Here is a 16,893-nt window from a genome sequence, read left to right on the forward strand (position 1 = left end):
GGATTTCTGAATTTTTCTAGAAGGGGGCAAAAAAGGGTAGTATGTCACTTCATAAAGGTGAGTAGGAAAGAAATGTAATAATTTTAGCTAGAGAGCTTCTGTGGTCTCGATGTGAGACAAAAAATTCAGCATTTATGGTGAAATGTGGATTGCCCTTTTTAAAAAAATTATGCCTTATAATCCAAAGTGATTTTAATAACAAGGTTAAGGAACACTTTTGTAATTATACAAATATGAGATTTTTTTTCCCCCTCAGCTTTCTGTAGCTCTGTATTAAAACTTTATTTTGTAAGAACTTCATATGCTTCACAGTTTTGAGTGTGTATCACTACAGGAAAGTAGGGAGAGAGAAAGCAAATAAAAGAGAGACAGAGAAGTTTTTCTAAACTGTGTGTAATAGCAGTGTCATGATTTTGTGAGGGACAGCAGCGTGATTTTTTGGTAGTGTAGTAAGCACCAGCACCAGGTCACTGGGGTCCAACAAATCCCTGTCCCAGTCTTCTCCTTGCTGACCAAAGCTGGGACGCAGTTGAAGGTACAGCTGTAGCACTGGCATGGCACTGTGATGCCCCAGGGTTGCAACATCAATTTTGTAGAAGGAGGGGCTGTTACAGAACAAAATTGCCATAATACATCTTCAAGGCTTCTCCTGAATCTATATCTTTTTTTATCAGGGTCCCTTGTGCACAAATTCACATTTTGCATGTAAATGTGAAGATGAAGAAATCTTAGCTGCAGATGGGAAAAAATAAAAGCCTTCAGTGTCTTCATATTTTAAAAAAATCCAGAATTAGAAGGAGATAAATTTATGTAACCTTTGCACCATAATAATATGGCAAGACCTGACACAAAGCCATAAGGCTTTTTTCACAGATTCAGTTGTCTGGAAATTGTGCAATGCTGTTTAAATAGAATGTCTTTTAATAGCTCACAAGAAATTTAAAAAATACATTAAAAAAGTCATGTTTTCACCAAGGATTGCATGATGGCAGTGTTAACTCCAGTGCAATTAATAGACAGCATGTACTTTGTTTTCCTTTGAGTGCTTAGCATTTTCTCTAGATTTTATCTGGTCACGTATCCAGGAACAGGGTATGGGTGCAAGCTGCTGTTAATTGAACTGTATTTAGGACTATTAAAACCCCTGTATGTGCAGTATGGCAAGATGCTTATCTAAATGTGCATTTGCAGCAATGTTGCCGTGGCATGCGTATCCTGTAGTAGATAGGCAGCCCCTTGTCCACATATTTTTAGATACAAAACCTAATTCGCTTATGACAAAATAAGTTCTTATATTGGCATAGCATTTATATTTTACAAAACCTGCAGTTAATTTCCCAGAGCAGTTGGGAGGTGCAGTTTGTCACTTAACAGGGAGAAAGATGGAATATGTTCTAATTTTATTGTGGAGCATAGGCCCATTTAGTCAGGCTTTGTATTATAGGATTTTCTCTATATAAAGGGAGGCTGGTCCTGGTTTCCCCTATCTCATACATCTACTGAAAGTCTTTTTACGTCCAGCTAGTTGTGTGATGTAGTATGTTGGGGGGAAATTTGCTGTTTTATCCGAAGAGTGATCAGTTCACGTCTGGAAACAAAAAAAAATCCCTTACTTCTGTGCTTGATGGATTAAGTCTTTTGTATAACATGTTTTATAGCCAAAGGGCTATGTTTGTACAGAAGGAGGTGCCAGAATGCTAATAGAAGTATAGTAGCTCATCTGATGGGTGGGACAGATTTGTGTGTGCTATTTGGAAAAAAAAAGTTAACCCTGTGTGGGAGTGTAATATTTGGCATTGTTAATTCTTGACATTTTGTTTCCCATACTTCTGGGCCTCTTGACGAGGGGAGTTTCATCTTCTCTGTAAAAATTTAATTTGTAAAGATAAAAAAAATTCTTAGAGGATTCCATCAGAAGCTTGTTAGCATGATCCTGTCTTTGGCATGAGAATATGGAATAGAAAAGAATCCAAGCATTTTAATTTGCTGGGAACAAAAAGAAGCTGGTTGGTAACTTTGGGATGCAGTCTTGCTCTCTGAAGCACATTACTTTGCGGGCGTGCAGGCATGTGACAGTGTGATCCTACATGGAGCTTGGTTGGTTTAAAACATGCCTGGGGCCTCCTGTGGCCCTTTTGTTATTTCTCAGCCTTTGGCACTGAGTGCTGGTGGGGGATGTGTGGAGATGGGGAAATGAGAGAAATGGATATTAGAATTCAGTAGCAGATTTAAATTAAGCAGAAACCTCAGTATGTTATAAACTTGTAAGGCTATATATACACTATGGCATGTGGCTGGACCATAGTTATGCTCAGCAAACCACTGAATATTGTAGGACAGTTCATACATTTTCTAATTCTTCCCAGAAAAAAAGGGAATTTCAGTACTAAGTAATACCTTGTTATCGTATTCCTAACTGTTGGCAGCAAAGCAATTTGAACTTTCAAAAATAGCAGATTAGATATTTCCCTAAAACTATACATACCATTTAGCATCTTTCAGATGTTCTGGCAGAACAACACAGGGACTGACAGAAATTGGGGCTGGAAGTGACTTAAGGGAGCTAAGTTTTTAGTGAAGGTTATGGAAAAGCAGTGCTTTCCAGTACATGTCCTGGGAAGAGAGATGGGAAAGGATCAGAGATGCCAAAACAAGAACCGCTCATCACAAATGTGACTTTTTCGGCCAAGAAGAGTCCAGGCTGACAATGTCATTTGGAACTTTGCATCCTTAGTAGGAAGAGGTGAGAACAGGAGTGAAAAAGCTGGTAGTAGTAGAGATGATGTCCTGACCTCTTAAAAACATAATGTCCCGACGTCTTAAAACATAAGCATGGTGCATATCTCAGAAAAAAGTATTCCTTGCAATGGTGGAAACTGAAATCAGGGTTCTGCTTACTATCATTTTAAGGCCAAAAATGAAACTAGAAAGTTTTGACTTGGTGTGAAGACTAAGTGAAATAGAAAAATTAAATGGCATCCAGTGCTGTAGGGTCCAAAATCAGCTCACACATTGCTGTTAGTGTTCATAGTTGTTGATGCTGTAGATTCGATAAGGGATTCTTTACCAGAAAATTAAGCCATGTTTTCAGTTACAGAACTGTAAATAAAGTCAAATGCTTCTGAAGTCAGTGGAGTTTTTGATTTCCACTGATGCAATTGAGGGCAGAGGTTGAAACACGATTTTTGTTTCCAGTTGTATTTCAAACTTGTTTTTTATGAAGAAGTAAATAATGTGTTGTGAGGTGGGTTGGGATCACAGGCAACCCAGATTGGCATAATTTTATGTATATTAATTAGTATGTGGTTACTGATCCTATACTCAATTGTTTGCAAAGAGCTTCTTTGAGGTGTTCCATCCATGTAACTTTTCATCTGCATCCTAATATGGACCAAACTCAACAGAGCTATTCTTGAGTGAGTTATTTAGCTACAGGAGATACAGGTCAAAGCCATTTTACTACAGAACGTTTTTCCTTATATGAAAGCCATCCTTTTGCAGGATACTTTCTTTAATTATGTTCAGAGTAATTTGATATCATCAAAGTTTGGGTTTGGGTTCTTGCTTGCTTATGTGACTATCTGAGACACAGTGACTAAGACTGGGATAACAAAATAGGGTTTGCCTGTAGGAATCCTCTTACCACTTCAGAGTCATGGAGAAAGACAACCTCTGTCTTCAGAGGTTAGAAGTGTGGGAACTCCAAGTCTGAAAGTAAGGAGCCATGTGTGTGTTAATATATGTAAGATCTGACTTGGTTTCAAGTACTTTGCTTAAGACTGGATGAAGAAAAAAGCTGCAGAGGGTAGGGAGATGCTTGAAGCCTGGGATTAAAGAGCCTTAAAGTAGGGTAAAGTGTTGCTTTAGCTGTGTGTGTGCATCTGTGTTTGATTGAAGGTGGGGATAGCAAATGTCCACTGTTTTGGCAAAGACTAAGAAGCTGGTCTTTAACTTGACTAATATGTATATGCATGTAGGAAGGTTTTATAAGAAGGGGAAAATAGTTGTTAATTTGGACTATTTTTGGTTGAGACATGAAGACTTGGTTGTAATAAGGAGAAATACAGTAACTTTTTGTTTTCAGAGAACTTTTTAAAAATATTAAATTAAAATTCATATATTTTTGTGAGGTTTTCACATAGGGTGGAAAGCAGTGTACCCTGTCTGACTGCATCTATAAATCAAGATGGTGCCTTCTTTTCTATGAAGGTTAAGGTAAAAGAGTTTTAGTTTTAAAGCCCAAGGTGGTTAGTACTTGTCTGTAGATTTCTAATTAATATACAAATGCAAAAGATTTTTATTTGATGAACTCTTTTAAAAAGTAATTATTAATAAGGTGCTTATGGAGAAACATTCATCAGAAGCTTTAGAAATTGTGGGAGATTTATGATGTCATATGATGTCATTACAGCAATACGCTGCATTGTAAAACTTCAGAGCAACCACTGCTATACCACCAGGGTGAATAATGGAGCATTCATTCACTCCTACCAAATCCCAACATCAAATATTCCGCAGGCTCTCTTAAAACAGAATTTGTGCCTGTAGGGACATGTACTAAGAAGTAATGTTTCAGAGGGTATAATCAGAGTACCTCAAAAAGAATGGTAGATATTTTAATTCCCAGAAGTTGTTGTTTTAAAAGTGTAGAAAAGAGATTCTTAGAGGTAAAGGCTCTTCATATGGAAGTGGCTGAAAAAAATCTGGCTATCTTGTGAGGAACTGGTGAGAAGGAGCACTGGAGGCCAAATGCTGCTCAGTTACACCATCCTATGCTTGGAGAAGTGCCAAAGATGAGTGCTTTCCCTGCTGTGACTGGACTGGGGGGAAGTGCAGCTCTGAGGGGTCTGAGCAACCAGTGTCTACTCTAAACCACACATACAACTAGTTTAGCAATCTTGGACTGTTAAACAATGATTCATTTTATAATATAACCACAAAATGTAGCTGTGTTGGTAATGATTACTTCAAACAGCTTGAGAAGCTGAATGAGCAAGGAGGAGTTGGGATTACCCTTAGCCCTACTAAGTGTCCTTGTTGGGCCAGAGGTCAAGGATTCCCAGAATAGCTTTTGCCCTGGGCTGCACAGGCAGGCAAGGCAGAGCTCTGCTTGCAATGGACAGACAAAGGTCTCATTCTTTAGTGGTAAATGTGCTCTAATAGTCACCACTGTATACTAATACTTAAAATTAATGGAAATGTTAAGTCTGCTGCATGTTACATTTTCAGGATGTTAACAGCTGTATGGCAAATATATCTAGAGTAGAGGAGGGAGAGGAAGATACAAGAAACTTTCATAGCCATCCTTTCATATCTGTAATTACATCCAGACTTAGCAGCAGTGTCATTTCATTTTGCAAAGGAGTGTGGCAGCCCTTGAAGTGAGATTTGCTGGTGTTCAATCCCACATGGTAGAAAAGGTCCATTGTGCTCTGACCTGCTTTAAAACAAACCATACTAAACCATGCATGCATACTCAAAGAGTCCCCCCTTTTTATAGACAACTGCCATTTGTTGCAAGGGTTGCTATGGCAAACCAGGGCAGAAAATCCTGTCTTGATGTTAAAGTGAAATACTCAGAAATTGTAAGAAGACAGATTTTGAGAATATAAATTAATTAAATGGCAGTAATTGCATTATTGCACTATCTTGCCAGCGAAATAGCTATTCCTGTGAGAGTCTATTACTGTGTTAGGTCTTGGAGCAGAGTGTAATTTTTTGAATGTGCTCTAGGTTTTCAAAATCTGTCTTTGTGCTTTTGTATAATTCTAACTAATGATAAATAGCAGCTTAGCCTTGCAGAGGTGGTCAGCATCCAGCGTGCTTGAGTTGTTAAATCTGAGGGAAGACTGAGTAAGCATTTGCAGTTTGGGCTTTAAACTGACAGAAATAGCTAACTATAACCTCACCAATCTGGCCTATACAGTTTCTGGATAGTTTGCCGGGTTGGGGTCATTGTGTTTGGATTTGGACAGGAAATGTTGTGTTTCTTCCAGATAGAAGTCCTAATGTGCCTTTTGCCCCTTGGCTACTGGAGGTGCAGTGTCAGGCAAGAAGGAGACTTCTATGGTCTATTACTTCATTTGAGAGAAAAAGGAAAAACCCAAGGCTGTTTTTTACTGCTTGTCTTCAACCCCTCATGTCCTGAGTACTTAAGGTCTGACCTTACTGCAGTTGTGCCCTTCTTCAAATCAGCAATGAAATGATGAAGAATAAGCATCAGAAACAGAACTGATAAAATGGATGCTGCCTAGTGTCTTTTTAGTGCCATTAGAAAAGTTGCTTGGACTTTTTTTTTTGCTTTAAATACTGAAAACCAAACAATTTTGTCTCCTTATGTCTGTAACAGTTATCCACTAAAGTATTTCCTTACATTTTTAAGTGGGACTGTGTTGTTGTCCTTTGATAACATTTGGGGACAAATGAAGATTAAAATGCTTGTTTCCCACATCTGACACAGGAGATGCAGATTTAAAAGGAGAAAGAAAACAAACCACTATATAGAAAAAGAAATGAGCAATGTTTTTTGTAAATGCATTACCTTGGACCATGAAGAACCTTACTCAGGGTGCTCTGGTGAGTGAAGTCTTTTCTGCAGGTGTCTCCAAGCATCTCTGATCTTCACTCTGTTGATCTCAGTTGATCCATCAGCCTCTGCTTGGCTGAATGTGGGCACAGGCTGGTGACTCCGTGTTGATTATGCCAATATTGCCAGTCTTATGAATTGACCATCTGCTGTTTGCTTTTGTATGCACTTAAGAATTGGGCAGGAAGAGCACTGGCAGTAGCCTAGGATTAGTACCTACGTTCAAGTTCAGGAGCTGTAGGATCTTCTCAGTTTTGCCACTGCCTGTTTGTCTTCAAAAAGTCATCTTTAGCTGTACTATTAGCACAGCTTGCTGCAGGTGGTTCTGCTGGTTAACAGAGGTAAATACATGCTTCTGTCAAACTTCCAGAGTTCGTTTTAGAGCACTGAGAGTGTAATTTTGTACATTGCCCTTGGAATGCCTTGGTCCCCTTGGGTTCCTGAGTAGGCAGTAGACTGGCCAATGCATCCAAGGAATGGAATGTGACAAAGCTTCTGTGCTGTGGATTGAATTTTGTAAGTTTGGAAGAGGGACCAGTAGGTTCCCAAATGGGAATTTATAAAAAGAGAAATGTAAAAATGTTTCTGACTAGTTCATGTCAGCATCTTAATCTGGAACTGGCTGTGTCTAATGCAAGATGCTTTTCATGCCATCGTGTTTGCCAGCTACCTCTTAGACTAAGGCATCTGTAGTGATTCAAGAGTTCAACTTTGTGTTAGAAAAAGAAAGGCACTTGTGCAATATCATTAAAAGCTGAGCCAAATTTTTTTTAATATTACTTACTTGAATCCACTGTCTTTCCTACTATTTTGTGAAGCATTCTTCTTTCTTGTTGCATTTATTGTTACTCAATTGAGAGGTTTTTCACTGCATTACCTACCTTAAAATGATCTCATGTTCAAGGCTAAAATTTATGAGTTCTGAAAATCTGGATATTCTGACGGTCACTAGTGCAGAGATTAAGTATAGATGACTGTGTGCTTTGAAAAGGAGTTTTTTATCCACTTACCAGCTTTTCTTAAAAATGACAACTAGATAATTTTAAAAATAAAAAAAAGGTTAATTGAAAATGACTTTTTCATACATGTTGCAGTCATTCTTTATGGGTGTATATATATGCATAAAACATTGGAGCTACAACCACAGCATTCATGTTTATTAGATACTTTTTTATACTAACTCTGCATTGTAAATGAATAATATTTATCTTAAATGCTACGTTTTCCCTCTATGGTTACAACCACTATTAAACAGATTCCCTGTGTGGAATTATATCCCCAACTACTTCCTCCCAAGGTATTTTTAAACATTTTGCCTGAATGACGTGCATTATTTTAATTACAGCATATAATAATTATCTGGAAGGTATTGGTTACTATGTCAGTCCGAGGTGGTGCTTAAGTCCTTTTCTTCTCACAATTAACAGAATAATATTTGTTTCAAAGGTGGGCAGGGATACGAACCCCAGTTAAATCCTAGCAGACATGTCATTGTTGTAGCAGGGAAAGCAAAGGAGCAGGTCCCTCCCTGGGCGAAAGCATTGGGAACAAACGGGTGGCTATATTTGTTTTGGCAGGCTGAAGCTGTTGTGAGCCTGGAGTCCCAGCCAAAACCAAATGAGCTTGGAGTTGACTTGAGCTGTTTCTCAAATGTTTTTGTGAACTCTCACTTTTTTTTTTAATACCCCATGTTGTTTTAATTATATTTCTCAGTGCTGGGAACATCACACTAGATCTTCCGTGTTTCGGGATTATTTGTAAGAAGATTTCTCATCAGCTAATAGTAATCGTTTAACAAAAAAATCTTCATTGGTTAGGGTAAAATCTGAGCTCAGATGTGTGATCACATAAGGGAAAATTCCACTGAGACTTGGAGTGGAATGAAGCCCCCTCCTTAATACTTTTGTCTAACATATGTCACTGTATTAAAAATAATTACTTCGGTTCCTTTGAGGGGAAGAAGGTTTTTTTTAAAACCTGGAATTCTATATTGAGTAGGCAAATAAACTCTTGAGATTGCTTTCATTGGAAAAGGATATTTTAAATGATACCTTTTACTTGAACGTTGGCCAGTTTAATTTGGATTATTGCTTCTGACAATTAACCTCGTGTTGGGCTGCACTTGTCTCATTAGCAATGTGGCGAGTGATGAACTTGGATCCATGAGGGCTCAGCTCTCACCTGGGAAACTCCCCCGCCAAGACTGTGCCACTGCTTATTAACCAAGTATTAACAATTTATTAACAAATCCACCTAAAAGCCCTCTCTGGAGGGCTGGGACTGGGGGATTAAACAAATATATTGATAGTCTTATAAAATTCTTAGAATTTTTTTGCCAAGAGAGAAAGTTAAACAGCAGAGGAGGCATGGACATAAGTGTTAAAAATACTTTTCAAGATAATTTAGTTTTGATTTCCTTTTCAAACTTTTTGTAGTTTGGGACAGATTTCCACCTTCAAAATTTATTTGCTTTAAAAACAAGTTTTTGAATAAAAAGGAAATATAGTAAGAATATAGCTAAATAATTAAAGACTAAAATTCTTAAATTCTGTTTGAATGTAATGCTTCATCTGCCAGGAAATGATCAGTTGATTTGTTTTTCATTTAAGTAAAACCAGTTACGTAAGTTGTGGTTTTATGAACTGATTCTCTCTCTTTTTCTCCCCTGATTTTTATCCACTAAAGCAAGATATTTGTTACTTCCGCAATCTCCTGCTCTGCATTATACAAGGAATATTCTGAAATAATGTCATCTTTTGGTGGTGGTTTGGCAAAAAAAGATTGAACATACTTTTGTGCAATAGGAATAATGACTTTACCAATTTTGTATAGCTTGAAAGTTTCTCATATAAATATTGTCAGAGAGTGACTACTAATGTCCATACCCCAAGATGAAACAAAAAGAAATTTCTGGTATTTCTTGAAGAAATAGCTGAAAAATACTTGTTTGCTTTTCATTTTTTTTTCTTTTACTTTGTATGTACTTTATTTCTGAGTTATAACAACAAACCGTGTACTTATCTCTAATTTTATATCAAATGTGTAGTGTCCAGAGTTAACACAGCTACACATATGTTTATGTGCAGGAAGGGGGAAAATGTCAGTCCCTGAAGTAACTTGTTTTTTTTTTCTTTTAATGTTAAATCACTTTGTGTTACATTGTATCAGCTCCATACAGATACTTTACTAGTTCTACTGTGAAAATCAGTAAAGGAAGCAATATTTAAACTGATTGCTGTGTTTTCTCCCTTTACTGTGGCTATGCACATAATATTTAAATTCACTTAGAAGATACCACACTTGCTATTTAGAAATACTTATTCCATTGAAATCTAATAATGCATACATGACAGCAGATCCAAAGAGAATAAATCAAAAATGAGTTGTTGTGGCAGTAAAGTAGGTAATTTTAGTGGAAGAGTGCAATGTTTTCCTCTCCTTGGCTGCAGTGAGGGGGGTGTGTGCAGCTGGCCAGTTGGCTGCACAGCCCATACGTGCACAGTGAAGAGAGCTAATGCCAAGGTGTGAATTGACTGGCAGCCAGCGCCACGCCTGCCTGCCGTGCTCCTTCCTCATCTACCTCTGCAGCTTCCCCTGCCCTGGGAACAGCACTGTGGTGTTTTCTGGGCTGCCCCGCTCTGTATGGGCTGAGCGAGCACCCTTGGGCATGGCTCTTGTGGAGCAGGCATCCCTGGCTCATGCCTCTTGTGGCACCTCTAGTGCTCTCTTCCTCTGTTTATAAATTTGAGTAAAATGCATGGGAAGAAGATGGGGAGAAAAGTCGTGACTCAAGCCAAACAGTGTAACTCATTGCCTTGGGGATAGGAGGAAGGGATATTTGGGGTTTGTGGTCTGGAGATTTATTCCTGTAGAGCTGGGAGGTGCTGGCCATCATTCAGAGACAGGAGCAGCGAGGCGTGGGTGGGAGGATGAAGGTGACAGTGATGTGGCCCTGGGTGGATGGGTGGATGGGTGGGCAGGCACTGACCAGCAGAGTAGCTTGCCATGAGGGATTCTCAGACAGGGTTGTTTCATCTTATCCACTATGACAAACCGGAGGTCTATTTTAGCAGGAAAGAAAACCTCTTTGTTGATTTGCAAGCTCAAAATTGAATTTTTTTTTTTTTTTTATTTTTTTTTTATTTTTGTACACAAGAAGGGCCTAAAAGGCTGTTAAAAAGCTTGAGACTGTTTTCTGACCAGGGGCAGTTGCTGGTGGAGGGTTCTGCTGTCTCACTGAGGCTGAGGAAGAGTGTGCATCGTTCTTGCCCATCAACCTGTCAAGCCTTCCTGTCTTTTGTGAGACACAGCACTGCAAATTCTCTTTCCTCTACTGGTAGAAAACTCCTCAGCCTTAATAATAGCATAATTTTACAGTTCTGCCAAGATTGCTCAAAAATTTTGGTTGTGATACTTAGTTACATTGGCTAATACTTTCTTTCAAGATAAAAATTACTTAAAAGCTGCTTCGGGTATGACATTCCTTTTGTTTATGTAGGGCATATGGAGGTACTCACCACAGTTAATGAAATGTGAAGCTTTTTGTACACTACATACCTGGTTAAAAGCTGGCTTAATTCCCTAAATGCCCCCATTTCATTTGTAAAGAGCTTGTTAGCTTAGCCTTAACACAGAGCATTTTGATTTCAAACTCTTGCCTTACTTTAGACATCTCCAGATGTGGGGCCTCTGTATCTTCAGTTCACTTCTTTGAACATGTGACAAAAAAAAATTTCATCTGAGAAGTAGGTAAAGGAGGTAACAAAGAGGCCACTGTTTTGGGCTTCCAGCAATAAAATTATTCCTGGTTATGAAGATTGGGTGGACCTTAGTTTTCAATATGGCTTGCCTGGACAACCTCTTGAATTTCATCAGTGCAACATGTTTAGTCTAGAGCAGTTTGCCTAGACTGAGCCATTTCTCACAAAGTTGTATAGTTTCATCTATAATTTATCAATTTAGTTTAATATCTAATTTTATTCTCCTAGACTGCAATTTTAATGGTGTGGCTGTGGTCTTTTCCATCTACACTGCACTGATGACTGGTCACACTGTTTGGGACCCTTACTGTATGAGCTTTTCAAATGAGTTCATTTGTGATAAACTGTAAACTAGGGCCATCACCTGGGGAAAATGAGAGCTGTTTTAGTGCTGATAGGCTCCCCTGGTTGGATTTTCATCCACCATGAACTCAGATGTGAAATGAAGAAAGGAAGGTTTTGGGGTTTTTTTTGGTTTTTTTTTTTGTGGGTTTTTTTTTTTTTTTCTGATTAGAAGGAATTACAAATAGTTTTAAGCCTCAATTACTATAGTATTTTAGGCAGCTCAGATTTTTAGGATAATTCTTTAATTCCAAAGTTTTTTCTTAGTCAGAAAGTCTTTATTTCTTTGGTGTGCATACCTGTATTAAGACCTCCAATATGAAACAACCAGTTACACTCCATAACACTCCATGCCTCCAAATGAACAATAGGCTTTGGGGGAGTAAAATAGACTTCCATTAAGATGCAGATACCCACAGTGCAACCCACGTCCCACCACCTGAGTGAGTGCCAAGAGCAGAGAATAGATACTGGCTGTGGGAAGTGGTTGTGTCGGCAGGAACCAGATTGAGCCTTTTTCTCCAGGGTGACCTTTGAAATCAATCAGATTGTGAAAATGATAAACTTCCCAAAGCTGCCTTGGTGTGTTGGGCTAGTAATGCTCCCTCGGTGCTGAAGTCTGCTCTCACTCCCTGTGCCAGTAAGTAGAAGAGAATATATCTGGATTATATGAGGGCTGTTCAGCCTATTCTTTGAGAAGATGTATGCAGTGTCTTCATCTTCCTACATAAGACTTTGTGAAGTAGTTATTTATATATTTTTTTCTCCTATAGCATGATACTATTAATTGAAATCCCTAGTCAGATACTCTGTATTTGTGGTACAGAAGAGAATGCTGGCAGCAGTATAGGTTGTGCCTTATGGTGAAATGGTATCTCTGGTAGATTCCAGGGATTTTCCAGGGTTGGTGCCATTGTCTGAATAAAGCATCATCTCACTGTATCTTTCTTTAATTATATTCCCCCAAACTGGGAATGGGCTTCCAGATTCCTTTTCTGCTTTCACACATAGAATCTGTGCATATGTGGGCCTAAGACACCTGGGGCTTTGAGAGATGATTAGAAATGACAGTCTTCCCTCCCTTTTCCCTTGAAATATCACCCTGCAGCATTTTTTATCTCTTTGATTTGAGCATGAGATAGAGTTTAGGAAAGAGAAAGAAGTGGTGAGAGAAGGTACTAGAGATCTACACCATCTCACAAGGGTGTTCACAGTGCCACCAGTGCTTGAGGCTTGGAGAGTCTGTCCATTAAACACTCTGGTTTTGGCTGGGATAGAGTTACTTTACTTCATAGCAGCTCCACAATTTCTATATGTGATGATTACATGACAATCTTAGCTGCTACTAAAGAAGTGGGGAATGGAAATGCTTCTGAGCATGATGTGTGTGTGCTGCAAACTTCCAGATCCAAAATGTGAATAACTCTTTCCAGTCTTTACCATGTGCACAGAAATTTATCATTTAAATTTAAAAAATAGTTATTTCTGTCTTTGTATTTTTTGGTCTCTTCTTCACAAAATGACTAACGTGAAGTTAAAATGCTAACAGGATCCAAAAAGGATCTGGTGGCTTTGTAAGAAAATAGGTTCAGTTCTAGGAAGATGTGGGCTAAGAAAACAAATCTAGGTTCATCTCACCATTAATGTGGGCTCATCAACGGCACGAGGGAAAACTGTTTTTTTCTGAGTCTGGTAACAGTTCCTGCTTGCTCTGAGTCATCTCCTCTAGTGGTGAACTAGTCTTTTTTTTTCTGCTTTTGTTTTCTGTTGATAGGAAATGTAGCATAGTTCAGTAACCAGCAAAGCTTTATTTAGACTTTTCAGAAATGCAGAATATTTTGCTCTTCCTGGGAATAAAAGGGCGAGATGTGGAACTTGAGATCAGAATATCAACTGAAATAAGTGTCAATAAAGGAAAATTTCTTATTTAATTTAATCAAATTAATCTGAATTTGCAGTGCTGTGCAAATTAAGAACTAAGGTTATTAAAATGCATTTTGAAAAGCAATATTAAAACCTTAAAGATACTATTCTGTCTCTCTAGTTGATCAATTTGTAAGGCAAGGGTGAAGTTTCGTCCCTTACCTTCTATCTGTTTGTACTATGAGTGAGACCTGAGCCTGAGTATCAACAAATGATTTTAGGTCTCTTGCCTGTTCTTAAATATACATGGGCATGCAGATTTTCATGGATACTTTTGCATCCATAAAAAATTTTTAATATAGAAATGCTAAAATACAAGTGTTATTACCTCCCTTGTTAATTGCTTTGTGGTGGAATTAACTTTTAACTGAATATCATTAGAGATACTGGCATCAAACTTGAGGATATTTTTTGATCCTGTATGGATCTGGCTATAATCTTACAATAGGCATCTACAAAGAGCAGAGGGCTTCAAAGTTAAATGGCAAAAATTGCAGCAGCTGTGTCTTCACTTAATGCATTCATATTGAATTAGTGGAAGCAGTCATTTGAGATTATCAGTAAAGTCCTCAATCCCTCTATTTCCTCAGCAATACTTGCTTTTCTGTCCTGATAGTTAGATGCTGTCCTACTACTTTTTCTCGTTTGTGTTGTTTTCTTACTCATGGAAGTCAAGAACTGAATGTCTGGTGGGAGGAAAGAAAAGACAGAAGGCAAACCAAAAGTAGTAATTTAGTGAAAAAACCCCGTTCTGCTAGTCTTTATACAGCGTAAGGAAAACCCCAAGACACAAATCTTAGACTAAAGAGATTAAGCTGTTAAACTACATAGGCCAGAATATGAAACTGCATTAGTTTAGGGGTTTGTTTGTGCAGCACAGCATGCTGTATGCCCTTATTTTTCTTTGGACTTGAGACCCATGCATTTTCAAATCTACTTGTAGTTGACTCAACACAAAGATAGTTGGCTACTGTATGTTTGCAGCCTGAGCCAGACTTTCTATGTTCTCTGTAGCTGTTGGTGTGAGTGGGCAGGATATTCAGATTCATACAAGGCCAGACAATGTCTGTAGGTTTAATTCTAAGCTTATTATCCTCTACAATGTCCTGTTAGCAATGCTCTTTTATAACCTTTAAGAAGTGTTTTATGTATTTGGCTGCAATGCCATGTTATTGTGCTGTTTCTTCTGCTCAGTAGACTGACTTTCCATATGAAGCTTATAGGCAAATGTTGAAGCTGGGTGAATTGAGGAAGTTTGGGGCATTGGCATCCTTTTAAAAACAGATGCAGGGTTTTCCCCAAAAAGGAGAATGTCTTCTACCTCTCCCCTTCTCCATTGGGAAATACCCTTTAAAATTCAAGAAAGGCTTCAGGGAGGTAGGAACCAAAAGCTGTCTGCCTTCCCTGTTTTTGCTGAACGTGTCACGAGGCAGATTCTGTTGGTGGCAATGGGCTGGCAGAAAGCTGACAAAAAAGGTTGGACAGCAAATGTTTGTGTTAAGCTCTGGTCCTTTTACTCATGTGCAGCCTTTATAGGTGGTGAGGTGGCAATATGGTCACCAGGTCCAGAATTTGTGGTGAGATGATCCCAGCATTGTTTATGGCTGTTCAGGAACATGTGCAGTAGAGAAAAGCACCACCTGTTGAGCACCCTTGCATTCATGTTTCTTAGCAACTGAGGCAACTGCACTAAAGCCCCACTTCTCAGTCTATAAGGCTGAGCTGGGAGCCCATTGCAGCTCCCCACTACCTTATCTGCTTATGTTGGCTCTTTGGGGGCCCTAAATTAGAGACAAGTCCTGGTGCCATGTTGGGATGGTAGAGAAGTACATTATGTCAAGGACCCTGGGACTCAAGGAGAGACAGCTGATGTCCAAAGCAAGGGGGACAGCTGTGATTTTAAGACGGCAAAGCAAACCTCTACTCGTGGCAGCAGCTAAGAAGCTCTTTGATCAAGAAATAAGCTGAGTTGTGATGCTCTGGATTTCAGGAGTGTTCAGCAGGCACTGCTCCCTGGGAGGAGGCACAGCCTGTGCTCCTGGTGTCCCATGGCTAAGCTGGGAATGATCTTTCCATAAGAGCACAGATTGCCCAAAAAGCAGTAATTTAATGCAGAACTGGGTGGAGTGCCCTGCTTTTGGGCATTATGTGGGGATGATGTTGGTGACATGCAGCAGGTGCTGCAATCCTATGGGCATTTGGTCTATTGAATAATACCAGTGAGACAGCCCTGGTGTGAGGGTGCCTCTCAGGAAGGAGGGTAAAGCTGAACTCCAGACTGGTAGGGTTATGAAAGACACCTGGATGCAGTAGCCTTTCTGTCATGAGTTGTCATAATTTGAAAGACTTTGTATTCTGCCATGGAAGTGATATTTAGAGGAGTGGTTCTCTGTCTCAGATGAGAGTAGACTTCTCTCTCTTTATGCATATTCTTGCTGTCCAAGGCAGCTGCACACTTACCCCAAAAATGACAGAAGACAGAAATTATTCAGGACTGAATGTGGTTTTCCTCAGTGAAGGTGATAGTTTTATAAGTAATACAGGAAATGTAAAAAATACTTCAGAATCAGAGAATATTCTGAGTTAGAAGAGACCCACAAGGATCATTGAATCTGCTCTGGAAACTTAAGTGAATGGTGCATTGTCTTGTTTTTTTAATAGTACTTCCTTTGCTTCCTTGCCCTTCTATTTATTTGTGGTATTCCTGTTCTATCATATAACAGTTTTAAAAATAATCCCCTGAAGTAAATAACATCAAGGTTTTTTTTTTCCTGTTTCCTCACCAATTATTTTTTCAACTGTTTTTTCAAACTGAATAGAGGTTGGAAAATTAAATAAAGACTTCCAAAATAACAAGCTCCAGAAAATTTTATTTAATTTGTGGGTTCATTCTGTTCACTGTTACTCTCCCCCACTTCATTTTTTTCTTTTTTTAAGAAGAGCTTTATTAATTTAGTCTAGTAACTTAGTGCCTATATTAAATTAATCTAATAAAAGTCAGGGTCCTCACATAACGTTTCCCAAATGTGAAGCAGCATCTATTACATGAGGCACAATCTTTTTACTGTAAAATGTAAACCCGATATGTGGAATTACAAGCCATTAAACTGTTTAGTGTATGTTATTTAAGTCAAATACTTCAATACAGTCATGCTGGAGGAAAGGAAGGGGCAATGCTAGCATTCAAAAAAATAAAAACACAAAACCAAACTTCATGTATCAAAATGATTTTCATCTATGGAAGTACTCTGAAGTTTGGCATTAAACCTTGTAACACTAACG

General features: G+C 38.6%; 1 protein-coding gene and 1 long non-coding RNA gene across 6 annotated transcripts in view; one reads left to right on the forward strand and one right to left on the reverse strand.

The window, feature by feature from the left end:
• The window catches only part of LOC140684581 (uncharacterized), a 28,624-nt gene extending 19,514 nt beyond the window's left edge, over window positions 1–9,110 (reverse strand). The window contains exon 1 of the long non-coding RNA XR_012057021.1: window positions 6,542–9,110. This is a non-coding gene — a long non-coding RNA (uncharacterized lncRNA). The remainder of the gene's footprint in view (window positions 1–6,541) is intronic.
• The window catches only part of SATB2 (SATB homeobox 2), a 131,518-nt gene that overhangs the window by 35,816 nt on the left and 78,809 nt on the right, over window positions 1–16,893 (forward strand). The window lies entirely within an intron of this gene.

This window comes from Taeniopygia guttata, chromosome 7 (genome assembly GCF_048771995.1).
Source record: "Taeniopygia guttata chromosome 7, bTaeGut7.mat, whole genome shotgun sequence".
Lineage (NCBI taxonomy): Eukaryota > Metazoa > Chordata > Aves > Passeriformes > Estrildidae > Taeniopygia > Taeniopygia guttata.